This window comes from Lissotriton vulgaris, chromosome 6, assembly GCF_964263255.1.
Source record: "Lissotriton vulgaris chromosome 6, aLisVul1.2, whole genome shotgun sequence".
In the NCBI taxonomy this organism is placed as follows: Eukaryota; Metazoa; Chordata; class Amphibia; order Caudata; family Salamandridae; genus Lissotriton; species Lissotriton vulgaris.
This window is the reverse complement of record NC_141694.1, coordinates 1,773,387,566-1,773,407,737: the sequence shown is the minus strand read 5'-3', so window position 1 is coordinate 1,773,407,737 and position 20,172 is coordinate 1,773,387,566. Positions and strand designations below refer to the sequence as shown.

Below are 20,172 nucleotides of genomic sequence, written 5' to 3'. Positions count from 1 at the left end.
CAGAGTCGATACGACGTCGACCTCCTCTTCAGGCTGGTGCACCGGAGTCGACAGACCTCCGGGCAACGGAGCCTCACCCCCTCCAACTGTCTCCTTCTCACCTTCATCCTCCCGATCCGGAGAACGTGCTGGATCCGGGGATGGAACCGCTGTCTGCTTCGGCGAACCAGGTGAATTCGCATGCGACGCACCTCCGGCGTCATGCTCTTCTGAAGCCGAAGACACCACTTCTTTCTCTACCAGCTTCACCTGCGACTTCGGCTTAGAACCCGAATCTTTCTTTGAACGATGTCGGGATTCATGAGATCTTTTCCTATGCTTCTTTTTTGAAGACCTCGAAGCATGGGCCGAGGACGAATCCGAACGCGACCTCGAGCGAGATCTTGACCTCGAGCGTCGAGTCCGCGACCTCGATTTCTTCTTCTCCTTACTTCCTTTAAGCTTTGCAACAATAAGCTTAGCTTCTCTCTCCCGGAGGGCCTTAGGAGTCATCTTCCTGCAGGAACTGCAGTCTTCGACGTCGTGGTCGGAGCTAAGACACCACAAACAGCATTCATGCGGGTACGTGATGGACATAGCCTTTCCACATTCCCCACAGGCCTTAAAACCAGTCTTCTTCGAAGACATTCGAATGAGGAGATACAGAAATACTAACAATGCAAAGTAACAAAGTTACTGAGAAAGCTACGGACGATCCCTAGAAAACCGTTAGCGTCGACGATGTGGAAAAAAGGGAACCAATGTCATCACGCCGGCGTGGGCCTATTATAGGCGTCTGTGACGTCAGCGGATTCGCGAGCAATGCCGTGCCTCTATGACGTCCAAGTCCACGTCGGCGCGAAGCTACGAAAAGAATTTCCAAATGTTGCTGGCGCAAGGGGATATTCACAAGGTGAGGAATCCACACGGCAGATGTATCTATCAGAATGAAGAGTCTGACTTGGAGGGGGAGGAGGGAAGGGGGGCCGGGGGGTGCGAGCTGGATTGGGGGTGTCATCGGGGGCTATGGGAGTGTGGTGGGGCCGAATAGATCGCCGTCGTCGAGGGGGGTGCGTGCGGAGTTGGGGCAGGGGAGGGGGAGCGCCCTGGTGGGGGGGCGTGTTGGGGGGGATAGGGAGGAGGTGACTGGTCCAGGGGAGGGGATTTTGGCAGCCTGTCGGAGGGGGGAGCCAGTTGGGGGTCGGGGAGAGGCGGGGTGGGGGTGCAAGGCGTGTGGGGGAGGGAGGTGGGGTCGGGGGGGGAGCTGGGGCAAGGGGGGCTGGGGGCGCGGAGGGGACATGGGTGGGGGTTGGAGAGTGGACAGGACTGGGGGAGATGGGGGTGGGGGGAGCGGTCAGAGCGGAGGGGGTGGTCATTCCGCAGAGGGGGTGGGGGGAGGGTGGTGAGTTTGGGTGGGGGGGTAGGGGGGCAGTATTTTCCCCGACAAGTTGGACTCCACCTTTATCTCTTGGCAGGAACACTTGGCTAGGCGCTCAGGAGAGCAGCATGCGGCTACACTCCACCGAGGGGATGGGCCGGCTCTGCCTTGAACGGGCGGCCGTACTCCACTGAGGGACCGTTCGCGGGAGCACGCTGGGAAGCGGGCGGTAGGTCCCCGCCAGCCCCACCCCGAAGGGTCGAGACAGCCGCCGGGGGACAGGGATGGAGATATGATGCAGAGGATCAGGCTGAGGTGTCATACATGGAGGATGTGCGGAGGGAGAGTGTAGACTTGGGAGACTTGATGAGGGCTTGTAGGGAGAAGGCGGGGCTGAGCCGGCTGGAGTCCCTAGGGGGCGGCCGGGAGGTAAGGTGGGAGGTAGGGCTAGGTGACGAGCAGGGGGAAAGGGGGCAGCTTCACTATGAGGAGAAGCCTGAGGAGGAGGGGGAGAGGAGTAATGTTGTTGGAAGTGTATTGCAGGTACGCCCACGGCAGGATGCTCAGAGAGTGACGGGCCCCCCCGCTCAACTGGTTAGGTGGCGGGATCCAACTCGGAGGGCGGCCTTGACGCCAGGTAAGGATGGTGGCAGAGCGGGGAGTGGTTTGGGCAAGCCACCTGGCGCACAGGTGTCTGTGGGTACGGATGCGTGGGGGGAGGACCTGGTGCGTCTGGTAAAAGGACAATATGTGAAGGACACAGGGGTGTTAATGTTAATGTTAATGTTAATGTTAGGCACACTTTTAGAGCGCACGGCTACCCCAAAGGGTGTCCCGGCGCTTTAGCAAAGAGGCCCCTAGAAACAGAAAAACCAAAAGGTAAGCAAACTGCAGAAACGCGGGTTACTAGGTGAAGAGCAGAGTCTTCAGCTCCTTCCTGAAGGCCAAGAGATTATTTGCTTTCCGGAGGGAAAGAGGGAGTGCATTCCACAGGCAAGCTGTTACGTGTTGGAAGGAGCGACCTCCCATCCGCACACGTTTGACCACAGGCACCTCCATTTTGGCCAGGTCCGCCGACCGCAGAGACCTCCGTGGCACATAGAAAGCAGTGCGCTTCCTCAGGTAGAAAGGGCCGGTCGCATGGAGAGCTTTAAACGCCAATGTGAGGAGTTTAAATTTAATTCTCTCCGCGATTGGTAGCCAGTGAAGCCTGGCTAGGAGCGCTGAGGCTCTTGCTCTCCTCGGCAGGCCATAGATGGCTCTGGCCGCCGAATTCTGTATGACCTGCAACCTAGATAACAAATATTTAGGTAGGCCCGCGAAGAGCGCATTTGCATAGTCCAGGCGTGATCCCACCAACGCCTGAACTATATTCCTGCGGTACTGCAAAGAAAGCAGGGCAGAAATTTTCTAAGCATCTTGAGGATGCTGAAGCATTTCCCTGCAAGTCCCAGGATGTGGGGACGAAAAGACAGATCAACACCACTCCGAGATTTTTTACCTGAGCTGATGGAGCCTCAGGGGGGAACATGTCCTGGGGCCACCACGACTTCCAGTCCGGGTCTGGGGCACAGCCAAAGAAGAGCAGCTCAGACTTGTCTGAGTTGCATTTCAGGCTGTGCCGCTGAAACCACGCAAAGACTGCGCTCAGACAGTCCTTAATTCTGCCGCCGTTGAAGACCTCACCCTTCCTGCAAGTGAACAAAAGCTGGGTGTCATCAGCGTATGAGATGACCCGGGCCCCGAACGCCTCCGCTACCTCCGCTAGAGGGGCCATGTATATGTTGAAAATGGTGGGGCTCAAGATAGATCCTTGAGGCACCCCCACCTCCAGCGCAGGCATTTCCGCCGAGAACGGCGGAGCCCAGATCACCTGTCGGCGGTCGGCAAGAAAGGATTGAAACCAGTCCAACACCGTCCCTCGCAGACCAATCTCCCTGAGTCTTGAGAGAAGGCCTGCGTGTGGGACGGTGTCGAACGCCGCCGAAAGGTCCAACATGACCAACATCGCCCGTCCCCCCTGATCGAGTGTCTCCCTGATGGTGTCCGTGACTTCTACCAGAGCGGTCTCCGTGCTATAATTTGCACGAAAGCCGGACTGGGAGTCATGCAACAAATTGTTGTTTTCAATAAAGGTGGAAAGAGTGAGCTGAACATGTTTTTCCAACACCTTCGCCAAAGCAGGGAGGAGGGAGATCGGACGATAGTTAGCCCATTGCAGGGGGTCTAACAGAGGCTTCTTGATCAACGGCAGGATGAGTGCATGTTTCCACTGTCGTGGGACAACCCCCGAGCTCAATGAGAGATTCAGCAGGGGGTTCAGCAAGCTGTTCAACGCTGAGGCCACCCTGCCCAGGCATTTCGCCGGACAGGCGTCCAGTGGCGAGCCAGATTTCAGCCGGGATAGCAACTCCAGCGACGTTTCGCAGGACAGCTGAGGAAAAACAGATAATGTGGGCCCAGAGTCATCCCTACAGGGGTCTAAAAAGGCGTCAGCCATACGGGAGTCCACCGATGGAAAGGTGGCCTGAATCTTTAGGATTTTGGTCACAAAAAAGTCGGCCAACTGTTTAATCCATTCCTCCGTATGTGAGTGAACAGGGGTGGCTATAACTGGGTTCACAAACTCCTTCACAATTCTAAAGAGTTCTCGGCTGACATTATCAGCCTTGTCGATTCTCTGTTCAAGATAACTCTTTTTTGCTGAGGCAATCTGTTTATAGTACGCCTTTATCGCGTCTCTGTATTTCGTTTTCTCCACCGGCTCATAATTGCGCCGCCAGCGCCTTTCCAGCTTCTTACATTCTTGACGCATTATGCGAAGAGTGGAGGAAAACCAAGGGGCTGAGTTAAGATCAGGGGCGGTTTTAGCAGCCCTCAAAGGGGCCAGCTCCTCGAATCTTGCCTGCATCCAATTCTGGACCAGGATTAAATCGGCTTCCAGAACCCCGGTCAGTTGGCACGGGAATTGGCCAAGAGCATCGGAGAGCATTTCAGCTGTCACAAGATGGAAAGCTCTGGACTGCCGGGACCCTACCTTAAGAGCCCTTTGGCTAGCTTTAGAATCAAGAATTAAGGCAAAGTTTAGCAGATAATGATCTGACCAAAGGACCGGGAGTGGAGGGGACGCCTCAATAGGCCTAGAGGAAAATATGACATCCAACGTGTGGCCTTTCACATGAGTGGGGCTGTGAATAAAAGGGGCTAGCCCTAACACCGCCGTGATATCACGAAGTTTGTCGGCATCAGCGTCAGTAAGACAATCCATATGAAGGTTTAGATCGCCTAGCAGCATGCAATGCGCCATCCGGGGTGGGCCCGGATGGGGCATTGACGAAGGACGGCGGGGGTCTGGGAGCGCCAGGGCGTGCGGTGTCAGGAGTGCCAAGGCGGGGAGTGCGAAGGCGGTTGAGACAGCCGTCGGGGACCTCGGGCGAAGGAGAGTTGCAATGTCTCAGTGCGCAAGCTCCCATACATGGGGGTGACTAAGCCTCTGGGGGCCCACCTGTCGTTGGCGACTAAGGAGAAAATATGGAAGGGGGAGTATGTTGAGATCTTGAAGCTCCTTCACAGGGAGCGGACGGTGAAGGAGGGGTCGAAAGAAGAGGAGCAAGAGTTGGCCAGGCGTCCCAAGGTGCCTCTGACGATCAACAATTGGTCGACGACGTTCCTGATATACACTAGCGTATATTTTGAGAAATATCCGGACAGGGCCATAGCTCTCTTCAAGTACATGGACGTGGTCAGGCGGGCTCAGGTTACATATGGAGGTTATGCCTGGTCTCAATATGACGAGGAGTTCCGGACGCGGATGGCGTCGGACCCGGAGGCGAAGTGGGGCAAGCGGACTTGTACCACCAGACTATGGGTGGGGCAAAGTTCGGCCGCACTATCTATACGGCCAGCGGTTTGCTGCTTGGGGCAGGGAGAGAGCACTGCGCAGAACAAAGTCGGGGCATGCTGGGATTTTAATAAGGGCTCGTGCGGCAGGCAAGTGTGCCGTTTCCGACATGAATGCTCCAAATGCAGAAAAAGACATCCGGTGGTGCGATTGCGATGCTGGGAAGTCGGGGGGGGGGGCCCAAGGGCAGCAGCCCGCGGCGGCAGTGACTCAGGCCGGGAGGTGGGGGGGGAGGAAAAGGGGGGTCAGGATCCATGGGAAAAGGTTCATACACCAGTTAGGCTGGATCGGATCGAGCCCTTGTTGGAGGCTTATCCGCGGACGGAGGATGCGACCGTGTTGCGACGGGGTTTCAGAGAAGGTTTCCGGTTGGGGTATGATGGTCCGCGGATCGCCTGGCGGGCGGAAGATTTGGAGTCCGTCAATGTGCACAAAGGGGTCATGCAGGAGAAGTTCTTCAAGGAAGTGAAAGAGGGCCGGACGGTGGGCCCCTTTCCGGAGCCGCTGATGCCAGATCTGATTATTTCCCCAATCTGGGTGGTGCCCAAGAAGGAGCCGGGGCAGTTTCGCTTGATACAGCACTTGAATGACTGAAGGTCAATACTTCGGTAGAACTTACGTCGGTGTCGTATTCGTCTGTGGATGTGGATGTGGCGCGGAAGATTGTGGCGGCAGTTGGTACCGGCGCCCTCATGGCAAAATGCGACATTAAGACATTAAGTCGGCGTTCAGGCTGCTCCCGGTGCATCCGGAGGATCACCAGTTGTTTGGATTCAGTTTGATGGGGCATTTTTGTAGACAAACGCTCCCCATGGGGTGCTAGATATTCTGTGCTTTGTTTGAGAGGTTCAGTTCCTTCGTTCAGTGGGCTTTTTCCTGGCGCACAGGCTCGGAGACAGAGACGCACTATCTGGACGACTTCTTCCTGGTGGGACGGCCGGGTTCGACGGACTGCCAGCAGCAGCTGGACGGTTTTACGGACCTCATGGGTTACTTGGGGGTTACCCTGGCGCCAGAGAAGTTGCACGGTCCCAGTACAGTGCTGTCATTCCTTGGTATAGAGCTCGACTCAGCGGCTATCGAAGCACGCCTACCAGAGGATAAGAGGACCGCAATGTTGGCATTGGTGGGAAGCATGCTGAAAGTTGACCATGCGGGAGGTGCAGGTCTTGTTGGGGCATTTGAACTTTGCGTGCTGCGGGCAGGGCGTACGTTCTGCCGTCGGCTAGGTATGGCGCTATCGGGTTTGACGCTGCCGCATCATCATCTGCGGTTGTCAGCAGGGACGAAGGAGGACTTGCGCATGTGGCAGACGTTTTGGGGTGCTTCAATGGTGTGCCCATGGCGACCCCGGAGGATTGGGAGTGGGACGCCACGTTATCGTCGGATGCGGCGGGGGTTGGTGGATTCGGGCTCTACTGGGCGGGAAGATGGTGCGCGGAGCAGTGGCCCCCGCATTGGCAAGCCAGAAGGCGAAGCATTACCTTTCTCGAAATGTTCCCGTTGGTGCTGGCCGTTACAGGATTTGGCACATAAGCGGGTGTTGTTTTGGGTGGACAATATGTCAGTGGTGCAGGTGGTCAACAGGCAGTCGGACAGGGACCCACAGGTGTTGAAATTGATGAGTTTTTGTGCTGCGTTGCTTAGAGCATGATATCTTATTTCAGGCTCGACACGTGCCGGGGGTGGACAATGACATTGCGGATGCTTTGTCTCGTTCACAGTGGCAGAGGTTCCATGGGCTAGCAACGGAGGCGGACGAGCACAGGACGCTGGTGCCAACGGATCTTTGGTGGGTGGGAGACGCCGGGTCATTCAACTGGTGAGGGCGTCGGTGGCGACGTCCACCTGGAAGGCTTATGAGCAGGCGTGGGAGGAATTTCGGCGGTTTGGAGCATTAAGGCAAGGGGACTGGTGGCGGAGGGAGGAGCAGGTGGTACAGTTCATGTTGAGCTTGATGGACAGGGGTTTGTCGAGGGTGACGATTGCGGGTAAGTTGTCGGCAGTGGTGTTCATGGGGAAGTTGTGGTGGGGTTATTTGCCATTGGCAGGGGGAGTTGGGGGCGCGTCTCCTGGAAGGCTGGGCGAGGGAAAAGGGGGTGCGGATGAGTCAGTGGAGGCCCATTACGGAGGATCTGCCTGCGTCCTTGTTGCAGACGTTACTGTCGATTTGCCGCGATTGGGGGGAGACTACTTTGTTTTCCACACTTATGACATGGAAGTTTTTTGGAACCTTTAGGGTTTCGGAGTTGGTGGGTCTGAAGGAGGGACCAGGTGTGCTGTGGGAGGAGGTGGACGTCCGGGAGCAGGAGTTGGCTGTGCACCTGCGGCGGTCGAAGACCAATCAGCGGGGGGAGGGTACTTGGGTGGTGTTGGGGCCGGGGTGGTCCACGGCGGTGTGCCCGGCGGTGTGGGGACGGCGGTTGGCGGCCGGACGGCGGGTGTTGGCAGGGGAGGTTTTTGGTTGGGGGGACAACGGCAGGATGACTCAGGTGTTGTGGGTCCTGCGGCCCGCCCTACGGTGTATGGGTGAGGACCGAAGGCTTTCGGAACGCATTTGTTTCTAATTGGGGCGGCGACTGAGGCGGCGCGGCGAGGATGGGGGAAGGAGGACATCAAGCGGCTGGGGCGATGGAAGTCGGATTGTTACAGGACATATGTCAGGATGCGAGGGGTAGGGGTGGATCACTGAAATGACAGATTTTCCCGCCCTCTTACAAACTCTTTTTAAGGACCTGTTGGGCATCTGTCTCACTAACTGGACAATCAACTGCTACATACTGTACAGGGGTCATCTTGTATATCCTTTCTGTCCTGAAGATGGTCTCGGCAATTCATTTATAGAGACCGAAACGTCGACCTACGCTCTTTCTTCCTGGATTTAAGATATCAAATTTCATTATAGAAGAAAAGCGTTTACAACGGTTACAATGAAGTTGTTTGATTTCTGATATATGCACTTCTTGTATTCCTGTTGACATACTTTTAGTACCCTATTTATGATTTATAATACATATAAAATACAACTTTTTACATACACCTGTGTTTTTTCTGTACTTTGTGCTTGGATCACATAGTGTGACCATATCGAATTGATTCATTTAACAAAAGTTATTTAATTAATTTACAGACTGTCATTTGTGTGGGTCTTAGATTTAAATCATTAAAAATATCTAAATTCCATAATCAAAATCCCTCGAAGGTACTTCTACCCTTATATCCCCCCAGATGGGCCCCAAATTAGCAGGGCCCAGCTGGCCAGAGCTAAAAAAAACCAGATGTCCAAAAATTAAAAAACAAGCCAGCGAAAAATATATTTCCTGCAATGGCGTTTTCTTTAACGTGATACTTTCTTCACTGAACGCTAGCCCCTAAAACAGTTTTTTGGGTTCTACTCCAAATAAAAATACCCATTTAGGTAGCGTATTTACAGAAAATCTCAATTACTTCTGTCCTCTTGCATTGTCTCTGATATTGGTAATACCAATATTTCAAATTATGCTTTGGTCTGAACCATAGATGGTTATTTGCCACCTAATTCAATCAATAATATACTCATTAGACTCCTCATTGTTGTATAATAACATATTGGTTGAGGACCTAATTTCTGAATTTTAGAATTCATTTTCATGTACCTCAACTTTCAGTCCCACAACATGAAAAACATTTTTTTTAATGTTTCCAGTGATGAACAGAATTTAATTTGCAACTTCAAAAGACTATGTCTCACATCACTAAATAAAAACAGGGCTAGAAAAGATTTATCGGGGATTAAGTGCTATTAGAGTGCTGTATCGTGTGAGTAATAAACAGAAATCCCTTAATAATATAAAATTCACCATTGACTCTTACATTTTAAAGCTAGCAGATACTTGGGGGAATGCTTTGAGGCTAAGCACAGTTTAAAAAAAACATTTCTTTATGAATTGCAATAGTTGCACGATCAAAATGAAAGACCGACAACGTGCAAGGATTTCAAATTTTGAGGAATAGTGAAATAACAGTTTGTAATAATGAAGGGCTGTGGATATGCAGACTGGACGCTCCTTCTGCACAAGAAAATCTGAATTAGTGTTTTGTCTTAATTCTTGTACAGTGGTAAAGACTAAAATATATTCCCAGAGCTTGGTTGCGGGATTTTAGTAAACAATTTAACAAGCAAAGTGATGCCCTTGCATGTGGCTTACGGTGAATCAGCATGCAAGTCAACCTCAGGTACATACCCTCCAGAGGCCCATCAAAACGATCCAGTGTGCTTGTTGAGTTTGGTTTGGGAGTGACAAGGACTCCAATAGTAACCCCATTCCCACAGTGATGTGTCTGCAGAGAAACGATTGATTAAACAAGGTAGCTTACAGGCTTTCCTGAACCTTTGCTAGATGACCTCGTCTTGACCCAAAGGCCACAGTGCTTTAAGGGCCGGATCCGAAATTAATTCCTGCTTGTTTTTTCGATTTGACCTTGTTTTGGAAGGCGTGCGTGATCTCTCTGGATCTAACAAAGTGTAAAAAAGCTCAGCAGAACGATGGATCTAGCCAGGATGTGTGTGGATGCTGAACATCAGCCACTACACTTCTTGTCTGAGGGGAGCAGCGAGGAGTGTGCACTGTTGAGTGGGGTGGTTTAGGGTTGTGGAGTGGTTGTCATGAGTTTCTGTTTCTGAAGATTGGTAGGGGTCTCTCAGAAGACGCTGCTCACACACTGCCTTGGAAATGACTTTGTGTTTTTTAACATTGTACCACCAGGAAGTAATTTGATATGGAAAATGTAATCAATACTAACAAAAATGTAGGCGAATTAGACGTCGCTTAATTCCCGACACATGCTTTGTTTTTAGGTCTCGCTGAACCAAGGCGCATGCGTTGTTCTGCGAGAGTTATAGTAAGGGGCATTCAAAAATGCTCCCAAAGTCTGCAGGCGGATCGGGCACAGTGCAGGTGCGCCAGGCACGCGCACCATTTGTCCGCCTACATCCTTTGTGAGCATTTTCAAGACCGCTTTGATGTTCTCAGTGAGCTGCGTGGCCACTGAGAACATCAAAGCGGCCACAAAATGCTCACCATTTGCCACCCCCTCCCTTATCCCACTTCCTACTTGTATGCAGATGTCTCTCTCACTGCGTCTCTCTCTCCTTTCTACTGATTTTACACCCAGATGTATTTAAAAAAAACATTTTTTAACACAAGAAACTATTCCTCCTTTTCTCCATTTTACCGTATTTCGAATTTAGAAGCGGTTCCCTTTAAGAATGCAAGTTACGTATTACGTGAACCTCTCGGGTGACTTCTTGATGTTGCATAGAAAGGCGGGCCCGGCATTGCAACAGGTGATATTATTTCCAACGGCCGCGGGTCGCCAGAAGCTATTTTTTCCAGCGCTCGGGCATACTTATATGCAGCACCCTGTTTCTCCTATCGGTAAGAATATCTGTGTGCTCTCAGCTAACCGTTCGGATTAATTCAGAGTCTCCGTATCTTTTTAGCTAATGAGGCGATCCCTGCTTTTGAATAAATATATTTTTTGTTTTATATCTAGATTTCAGTCGATTGAATTGAAGTTTTATGATGAAGGGGATACAGTAACTACCTATCACGACGTTGTAGTTTTGCTGTAGGCAGCCTGTAATAATTTTAACGGTAAGGACTACTCCCTGATCTTTATGACACGCTACAGCTCTGATACCCGATTTTGACATATTAAGCGCTTTTTTAAATATTACAAATTGTGTCTTTTCACTCAGAAACCGATCGAGTGCAACTGAAATAGGAAACTGAAACAACTAAGTGAAGTAATTATTTGAAGTATATACAGAAGATTTATACCCGTTTTTATGAACCACGAGTCTTTCTAGCGCTGAGCAATCTGGGTTGCCAGTTTAAGTCACAACTATTACGTTTATATGTAATTTTTACCTACGCATTGACTATTATAATATATACCGGCTCGTAAACACTGTTTGCACTAATAGGAATATACTTGTTAGCTTTGTAGCTGATGCCTGGCCCTTTTTTCTCTTCTTCTACATGACCACATTAATGACCGAAATTGAACGAGAAAGAAGGAAAAAGAAGGCGTTGTTTTTAACTTGAACCCCATAGTACATCGATCGCCTTAACGTTAGTACTAGGTAAGTGGCTGTCTGTCAAGAGCCCTTAGCCATAAACTAGTTAGGATTTAAACTGTCAGATAGAAAGAATTATTAGTCTCTCAATCCATGGTGTGTTGTTTGAATACGTATACTTAGGATGCCACCACTTGTCTCGGGTTGATTAATAAAGATATTTAGCGGCCACTAAACGCGAATGTCGCCAATGCAGTTTCAAATATTCAGGGTTTCATCCGATTAGTCTTTTCCTATGCCTAGATCCATTTCTAGAAAATATTGGATTTAAAAGGAGAACGTATGAAAATATAACAAAATATACCTGTGGCTCTAACATATAAAACATCCCCCTTGAATTGAAACATTGAGACATCAATTGGGCACTGAACATAAATATCGCTAAATAAGTTTCTAACAAGTAATATGCTGGGGCTTATCTAGGGGTTTTTTTGTATCAAAGAAATGGATTTAAAACGCATATCCCAATATCAACAGCAAAATGTGTTGATTGCAGATATTGGGTAGAAATCGTTATAGTAGGTACACCCTTCTAGCAATATATGCCTACATTCATAAATATTCAGTATCCTCCTATTATCCCCTATTATTGGGAAGTTATCAAAGTAAGTGACCAAAAGGTCTTGGTTCTTTAGGTGTATCAATCCACTAGGTAAGTGGCTGCCTGTCTACATATATATCGCTGAATAAGTTTCTAACAAGTACCGTATTTTCCGGCGTATAAGACGACTTTTTAACCCCTTAAAATTTTCTGGAAAGTCGGGGGTCGTCTTATACGCCGGGTACAAAATGTTATGGTATGTTTTCATGCGCTTTTTCATAGCGAGGACTTCACTCGAAGGTGTCAGACCGCTTCACAATAGGAAATAACAAGAAACAACACACCTTATGTTAAAAAATACAGCCACCGGCACTGGCAACATCCACACCCAGCCCCCGCGCCATGAATTGTGCAAGTATCGAAAGCGAGCGTTTTTTTTTCATAGTGAGGACTTCACTCGAAGGTGTCAGACCGCTTCACAATAGGAAATACCGTATGTAACAAGAAACAACACACCTTATGTTAAAAAATACAGCCACTGGCCCTGGCAACGTCCACACCCAGGCCCCGCGCCATGAAGTATCGAAAGCGAGCGTTTTTTTCATAGCAAGGACTTCACTCGAAGGTGTCAAACCGCTTCACAAGCGAGCAAATGGCGCCATGAGTCTTACCTCGACTGCCGCTGCCGCTGTACACGCGCCTCCAACCGCTTGCACATCCCCAGGCAGACGAGGCAGCAGGACGTCCGAAATACGGTATATGGTAACGGGCAGCCAGCGCCGAAGATGGCAGCGCCCGGTGTGTTGACACGTTTGGCACGTTTGGCGCGTTTTGGCACGCACCCCTCTCTCCTTGACATGGGCGTGGGCATAGAAAGGGGACTGTAGAATGTTCCCGAATGTTACCGAAGGCAGTAGAGCACTTGCCGTGATTGGCTGGTTGTTGCGAAGAGGAAAGGCAGTCTGGTGAGCAGATACCGTATTTGCCGTACCGTACGTGTGGTGTTGAAGACAGTCTCTGCACCTGTTCATACTGTACAGCACCAGTACATCCAGTGCAAATGGCTGACAGTCAAGAACCCGGCAAGGCTCCAGCAGCACATCCAGTGCAAATGGCTGGCAGTCAAGAACCCAGCAAGGCTCCAGGAGTGGCAAGAAGAAGGAAATATGAAGCCAGTTACAAACTTAAAGTTGTGGATTTTGCCACGGAACATAATAACTGTGCTGCTGCAAGACAATATGGAGTGACAGAAAAAGATGGTTCGGGCCTGGAGAGCAAATGAGAAAGCATTACGGAGTATGCCAAGGGGCAAGTGTGCATTAAGAAGAGGCACCCCACATTGGCCAGAACTCGAAAAGCATGTAGCAGACATGGTGGCCGAGCATCGGCAAAGCGGTTATGTCGTGACCCGAAATAAAATCCGATTGGTTGCACTTCAGTGGGCCAAATCTAATCCAGATCTCAGCCACAGATTTAAGGCCACTGTATCCTGGTGTACCAGATTCATGGGAAGGCATGATCTGGTATTGCGGCAAAAGACAAAAATTGCCCAGAAATTACCTGCGGATCTTGATGCCAAAATGCATAGCTTCCATCGCTACGTTATTAGGCTGCGCAATGAACATGGCTATGCGCTAAGTAGCATCGGAAATATGGATGAAACTCCAATGAATTTCGATATGATTGCCAACAAAACTGTCCATCAAAAAGGCGAAAAGACAATTTTAATAAAAACAACAGGACATGAGAAGTCCAGTTTCACAGTGGTACTAGCATGCACAGCTGATGGCGCAAAGCTGAGACCAATGGTTATTTTCAAAAGAAAAATAATGCCGAAACTCAAGTTCCCTGTTGGTTGTTTTGTGCATGTGAATGAGAAAGGATGGATGGATGAAGAAGGGGTAAAGCTATGGCTTGATAATGTATGGAGCAGGCGACCAGGTGGACTTCTACAAAGACGTAGTCTACTGGTGTGGGATATGTTCAGGGCTCATTTAACTCTAAGCACCAAGCAAAGGCTGGCAAGAATAAAAACAGATGCTGCAGTTATACCTGGAGGATTGACATCGTTGGTGCAGCCACTGGATGTGTGCCTAAACAAGCCATTTAAAGATCGCATCCGAGAACAGTGGAATGAGTGGATGGTTAGCGGTGAAAAAACATTCACAAAAGGAGGAAACATGCGTGCTCCACAGTTGGATGTTTTGTGCACCTTTGTTATAAAGGCCTGGAACGACATTGATGCAGAAACTGTAATAAAGTCTTTCAAGAAGTGTGGCATATCAAATTCATTAGATGGTATGGAGGACGACTATTTGTGGGAAGGTGAAGAGGATGCCGAAGAAGAGACCACATCATCTGATACGGAATTGGTACCAGATCCATACGATGACTGCCTTACAGATGTACCACAAGATCTCATTGACTTACTTATGAGATCAGATGACGAAGAGGAGGATTTTGAAGGCTTTTAAAGGGAACGTTGTAAATCCTGTAGAAATCCCTTGGATTTATGGAAAGTTATGGGAAGTTTAATCCACTTGCACTGTTTCATGCACTAATTTATGTTTACCGTACCGTACCGGTATATTCAGAAGTGACAGTTTTTCATATGGTTCTAAATAAAAATATTGCGAGTAAAGCAAGATTGTTTATACAACCAATTTGTTTGAGTTCAGTCTTTGAGTTTCTAAAATAAACGCTTAGGTAACACTGTCCACTGATAAAGCCTTACTGCTCACCCACAGGGAGGAGGACTAGACTAATACGGTAAGTTCAAAATACCGGTACATTCTCGGAATGGCTATGCAGGACTGCGTTGGACTGCGCTGGAAGTGGGGGTCGTCTTATACGGCGAGTATAGCACAAAACCTAAAATTTTTCAGGCAAAGTAGGGGGTCGTCTTATACGCCGGGTCGTCTTATACGCGGAAAATACGGTAACATGCAGGGGTTTATCTAGGGGGTTTTCTGTATCAAAGAAATGGATTTAAAACGCATATCCCAATATCTAAAGGACAATGTGTTGTTTGTAGACATTGGGTAGAGATCGTTACAGTAGGTACACCCCTCTCGCAATATTTGACTACATTCATAAATATTCAGTATCCTCCTATTATCCCCTATTATTGGGAAGATTCAAAGTAAGTGACCAATAGGTCTTGGTTCTTTAGGTGTACCAATCCACTGGGTATCATCTTAGTTTAGTCTATTCACAACTGCTCAAATATATAAATATCAGTTTTGTACCTTGTTTGGCAATAACTATATTGCTATAACAAGTAGGGAAGGAGTGCTATTAAGGAACCTGTTTCGGATTGGCTGTACAAACTGTTTTTGATTTGTTATATATGATATTTTGTTTGTGGAAAAAAAAATTGTATATTCATGTCACTGATTTGGTCTTTACATTTTTTAATTATTAATTTCAGACAGAAATTGTGGCTCCTGAAGAAGGCGTCTCTTGTAACGCCGAAACGCGTGTCGGAAAATATTGATTGCCACTGTTTTACTTTTTATTATACGACTGTATTGTATTGAAATCGAATATTTTGTCTTTTTATTAACTTTTGTTCCAATTTATGTGAAATTGTGTTTTGTTTTTAACATGAATACTTGAATACTTATTAAATGAAAAAGTTTTTTAATATTTTCTTGATTTTGTGTTTCCTTTATGTTTTTACCTCCCTCATGTCCTGCTAAAATTATGCCATGATATTCACACATTGTATTTCCCTGCCTTAGGAATCATTTATTCTGAACAGGGGGTCCTTGTTATTCACATTTTAAAAATGCTCCCCTCATGTATTACCTCCCCGTCTAGTGCTGCAATTATACTGCTTGGGAGTATTCAGAAGACTACCTTTCCGCTCCTCAATCCATAATCAGCTGTATTTTTACCCTGAGGTAATTAAATGCCTCCGACACAGCTCTCCCAACCATTGCTATATTTATATCCCTGAAGCAGACAAATGTCTCGTTCTCCCTCCTCTGCTGTTTTTATACCACTGAAGTATTTAAATGTCTCTCTCAAAGCTCATCTCTTCCTCCTCAGTTGAATTCTACCTCTGGGCCGCGCACGTCTTTAACCCACCACGTCCTTTTCCGTGCTCTGTTTTACTCAGCCCCCTGCTTCAGCCATGTCCTGTGCCCTCACTTGTGTACCTGAAGGCACTGGAGTGATTTACATGAGCAGCATGTACATTACACTTACACTTAGACACAGTGCACACTCACACACTGCGCCCTTACACACTGCGCACTCACACGCTGCGCACTCACACTACTTTAAGCCACACACACTGCGCATTCACACACTGTGCCCTCACACTACTTTAGGCCACACACACTGCGCACTCACACACTGCGCACTCACACTACTTTAGGCCAGACACACTGAGCCCACACACTACTTTAGGCCACACACACTGCGCCCTCATTTAATTTAATTTGCGTGTTTATATAGCGCTAGAATCACTCCCGGGGGAGTATCTCCGCGCTTCGACCGCTGCGAAACCCTTCCTGGCTTCCCTGAGAGATGGTCCCTTAATGGGTACCTCCGGGGTGAGACCAGGCATCCCCGGCGGTCTGGTGGGGCCGTTAGTGAAGATGAGGCAAGCTAATGCCCAGAGTTGCTGAGTGTGATCGCTGATCAGAGTGGGCACCGAGGCGAGAGAATTATCGAGTCCGCTGACCCTGGTCCAGAAACCTGCCTCGCCGGGAATCGAACCCTGGTCCCGGGCCGTCCTCTGCTCTCGGGTCTGCCGCCTCTAACCAGTGAGCCACACTACCTCACACTACTTTAGGCTATACACACTGCGTCCTCACACTACTTTAGGACACACACACACACTGCGCCCTCACACTGCTTTAGGCCACACACACTGCGCCCTAACACTACTTTAGGCCACACACACTGCGCACTCACACACTGTGCCCTCACACTACTTTAGGCCACACACACTGCGCACTCACACACTGCGCACTCACACTACTTTAGGCCAGACACACTGAGCCCACACACTACTTTAGGCCACACACACTGCGCCCTCACACTACTTTAGGCCACACACACTGCGCCCTCACACTACTTTAGGCCACACACACTGCGCCCTCACACTGCTTTAGGCCACACACACTGCGCCCTAACACTACTTTAACGATTCAGAAAAGGGGGTGGTGATGAACAGAGTGTCTGAATTAGGCAGACCACTCTTACCCAGTCCAAAGATCAGGGCTTGATACATCACCGTTTTTTAGCTCACTGCACCATCCCAGCTCAGAACCTGGCTACATGCAAATTAGTCTGACCCTGGCCCAGTGCATCATGGGAACAGGGCAGACCAAACTACCAAGCCAATTCTTATACTGGGAAGGAAACAAGCTTCCGGGCACTCACACTACTTTAGGCCAGACACACTGAGCCCACACACTACTTTAGGCCACACACACTGCGCCCTCACACTACTTTAGGCCACACACACTGCGCCCTCACACTACTTTAGGCCACACACACTGCGCCCTCACACTGCTTTAGGCCACACACACTGCGCCCTAACACTACTTTAGGCCACACACACTGCGCACTCACACACTGTGCCCTCACACTACTTTAAGCCACATACACTGCGCACTCACACACTGCGCACTCACACTACTTTAGGTCAGACACACTGAGCCCACACACTACTTTAAGCCAGACACACTGCACCCTCACACTACTTTAGTCCACACACACTGCGCCCTCACACTACTTTAATCCAGACACACTGCGCCCAAACACTACTTTAGGCCACACACACTGCGCCCTCACACTACTTTAGGCCACACACACTGCGCCCTCACACTACGTTGGGCCACACACACTGCGCCCTCACACTACTTTAGGCCACACACACTGCGCCCTCACACTACTTTAGGCCACACACACTGTGACCTCACACTACTTTAGTCCACACACACTGCACCCTCACACACACTGCACCCTCACACGAAATTACACTCAATACAACATACACTCCACCCAATACCACTCAGTGCTACATAATTATAGGCTACATAATTACACTGCGCTCAACGCAACATACACTCCAAATACCACTCAGTGCCACATAATTACACACCACATAATTACACTCTACTGAATGCAACACACACTCCACACAATACCACTCAGTGCCACATAATTACACGCCACATAATTACACTGCACTCAAAGCAACATACACTCCAAATACCACTCAGTGCCACATAATTACACACCACATAATTACACTCTACTGAATGTAACACACTCCACACAATACCACTCAGTGCCACATAATTACACTGCACTCAATGCAACATACACTCTAAATACCACTCAGTTCCACATAATTAACCGCCACATAATGACACTGCACTAAATGCAACATACACTCCAAATACCACTCAGTGCCACATAATTACACTACACTCAATGCAACATACACTCCAAATACCACTCAGTGCCACATAAATACATGCCACATAATTACACTGCACTCCATGCAACATACATTCCAAACAATACCACTCAGTGCCACATAATCAAACGCTACTCAATTACACTCTGCTGAATACAACATACAATCCACAAAATACCACTCCGTGCCACATGCTACATAATTACACTGCGCTCAACGCAACATACACTCCAAATACCACTCAGTGTTACATAATTACACTGCACTCAATGCAACATACACTCCAAATACCACTCAGTGCCACATAATTACACTGCACTCAATGCAACATACACTCCAAATACCACTCAGTGCCACATAAGTATATGCTACATATTTACACTGCGCTCAACGCAACATACACTCCAAATACCACTCAGTGCCACATAATTACACACCACATAATTACACTCTACTGAATGTAACACACTCCACACAATACCACTCAGTGCCACATAATTACACTGCACTCAATGCAACATACACTCTAAATACCACTCAGTTCCACATAATTAACCGCCACATAATGACACTGCACTAAATGCAACATACACTCCAAATACCACTCAGTGCCACATAATTACACTGCACTCAATGCAACATACACTCCAAATACCACTCAGTGCCACATAAATACATGCCACATAATTACACTGCACTCCATGCAACATACATTCCAAACAATACCACTCAGTGCCACATAATTAAACGCTACTCAATTACACTCTTCTGAATACAACATACAATCCACAAAATACCACTCCGTGCCACATGCTACATAATTACACTGCGCTCAACGCAACATACACTCCAAATACCACTCAGTGTTACATAATTACACTGCACTCAATGCAACATACACTCCAAATACCACTCAGTGCCACATAATTACACTGCACTCAATGCAACATACACTCGAAATACCACTCAGTGCCACATAAGTATATGCTACATATTTACACTGCGCTCAACGCAACATACACTCCAAATACCACTCAGTGGCACATATTTTCACGCCACATAATTACACTGCACTCAATGCAACATACACTCCAAATACCACTCAGTGCCACATAGTTACACGCCACATAATTACACTCTATCTATCTATCGCATCACCACAGTATCACTCAGGGACACCACAACATCACTATGTGCTACCACAGCATCACTGAACGCCACAGCATCACAGCCACCACATCACTCAGCGCCACCACAGCATCAATCTGTTCAACCATTTAACAACTGGTTTAAATGTGTTCTCTCAATGTTCCAAGCTTTATTACAAATGTCACAAAAAGATATAAATATTTCACTTCTGTTCTTGGATTTTCGTCACAATAAAATACACTGAACATAATCTTCACAAAAGTTATTTACAAAAGTTTAAGCTATTGCCATTATAAATTACAATAGCTTTTATTTAAGTATTAATTATTTTAAAAAATTAAAAGCAATTGTTATTTGTAATATCAATACATCAAAGTCACGTAAATACAACACATATTGCATTACAAATGCTATAGGTGTCACATTTGCGAAAGTTAAAAGTATTGGCATTGGAAATGACAAAGCTATTATTTTCGCTATTTTCAAAACCAATACATAAATAAAAAATGTGTCATTTACAATACCAATAGCTCAAACTTTCCTAATGCGTGCCTATTGCATTGCAAATGCTTCTTTATAAGAGCATGTTCTACCTTTATTGTATTTAGCCTTTTTTTAGTGGCTTCCTTAGTCTACTCAAATTGGCGTACAGCTAGGGTGT

The 20,172-nt window shown here is 48.0% G+C and overlaps 1 protein-coding gene and 1 long non-coding RNA gene across 4 annotated transcripts in view; both read right to left on the bottom strand.

Moving 5' to 3' along the window:
- EFR3B (EFR3 homolog B) overlaps positions 1-20,172 on the bottom strand; it is a 1,036,998-nt gene that overhangs the window by 263,958 nt on the left and 752,868 nt on the right. The window lies entirely within an intron of this gene.
- On the bottom strand, positions 15,299-19,760 carry LOC147709455 (uncharacterized). The gene is made up of 6 exons (XR_015296694.1): positions 18,988-19,760; positions 18,657-18,933; positions 17,655-18,367; positions 16,710-17,056; positions 16,248-16,353; positions 15,299-16,074 (listed from the first exon to the last, which is right to left on the bottom strand). It is a non-coding gene; the product is annotated as an uncharacterized LOC147709455 (long non-coding RNA).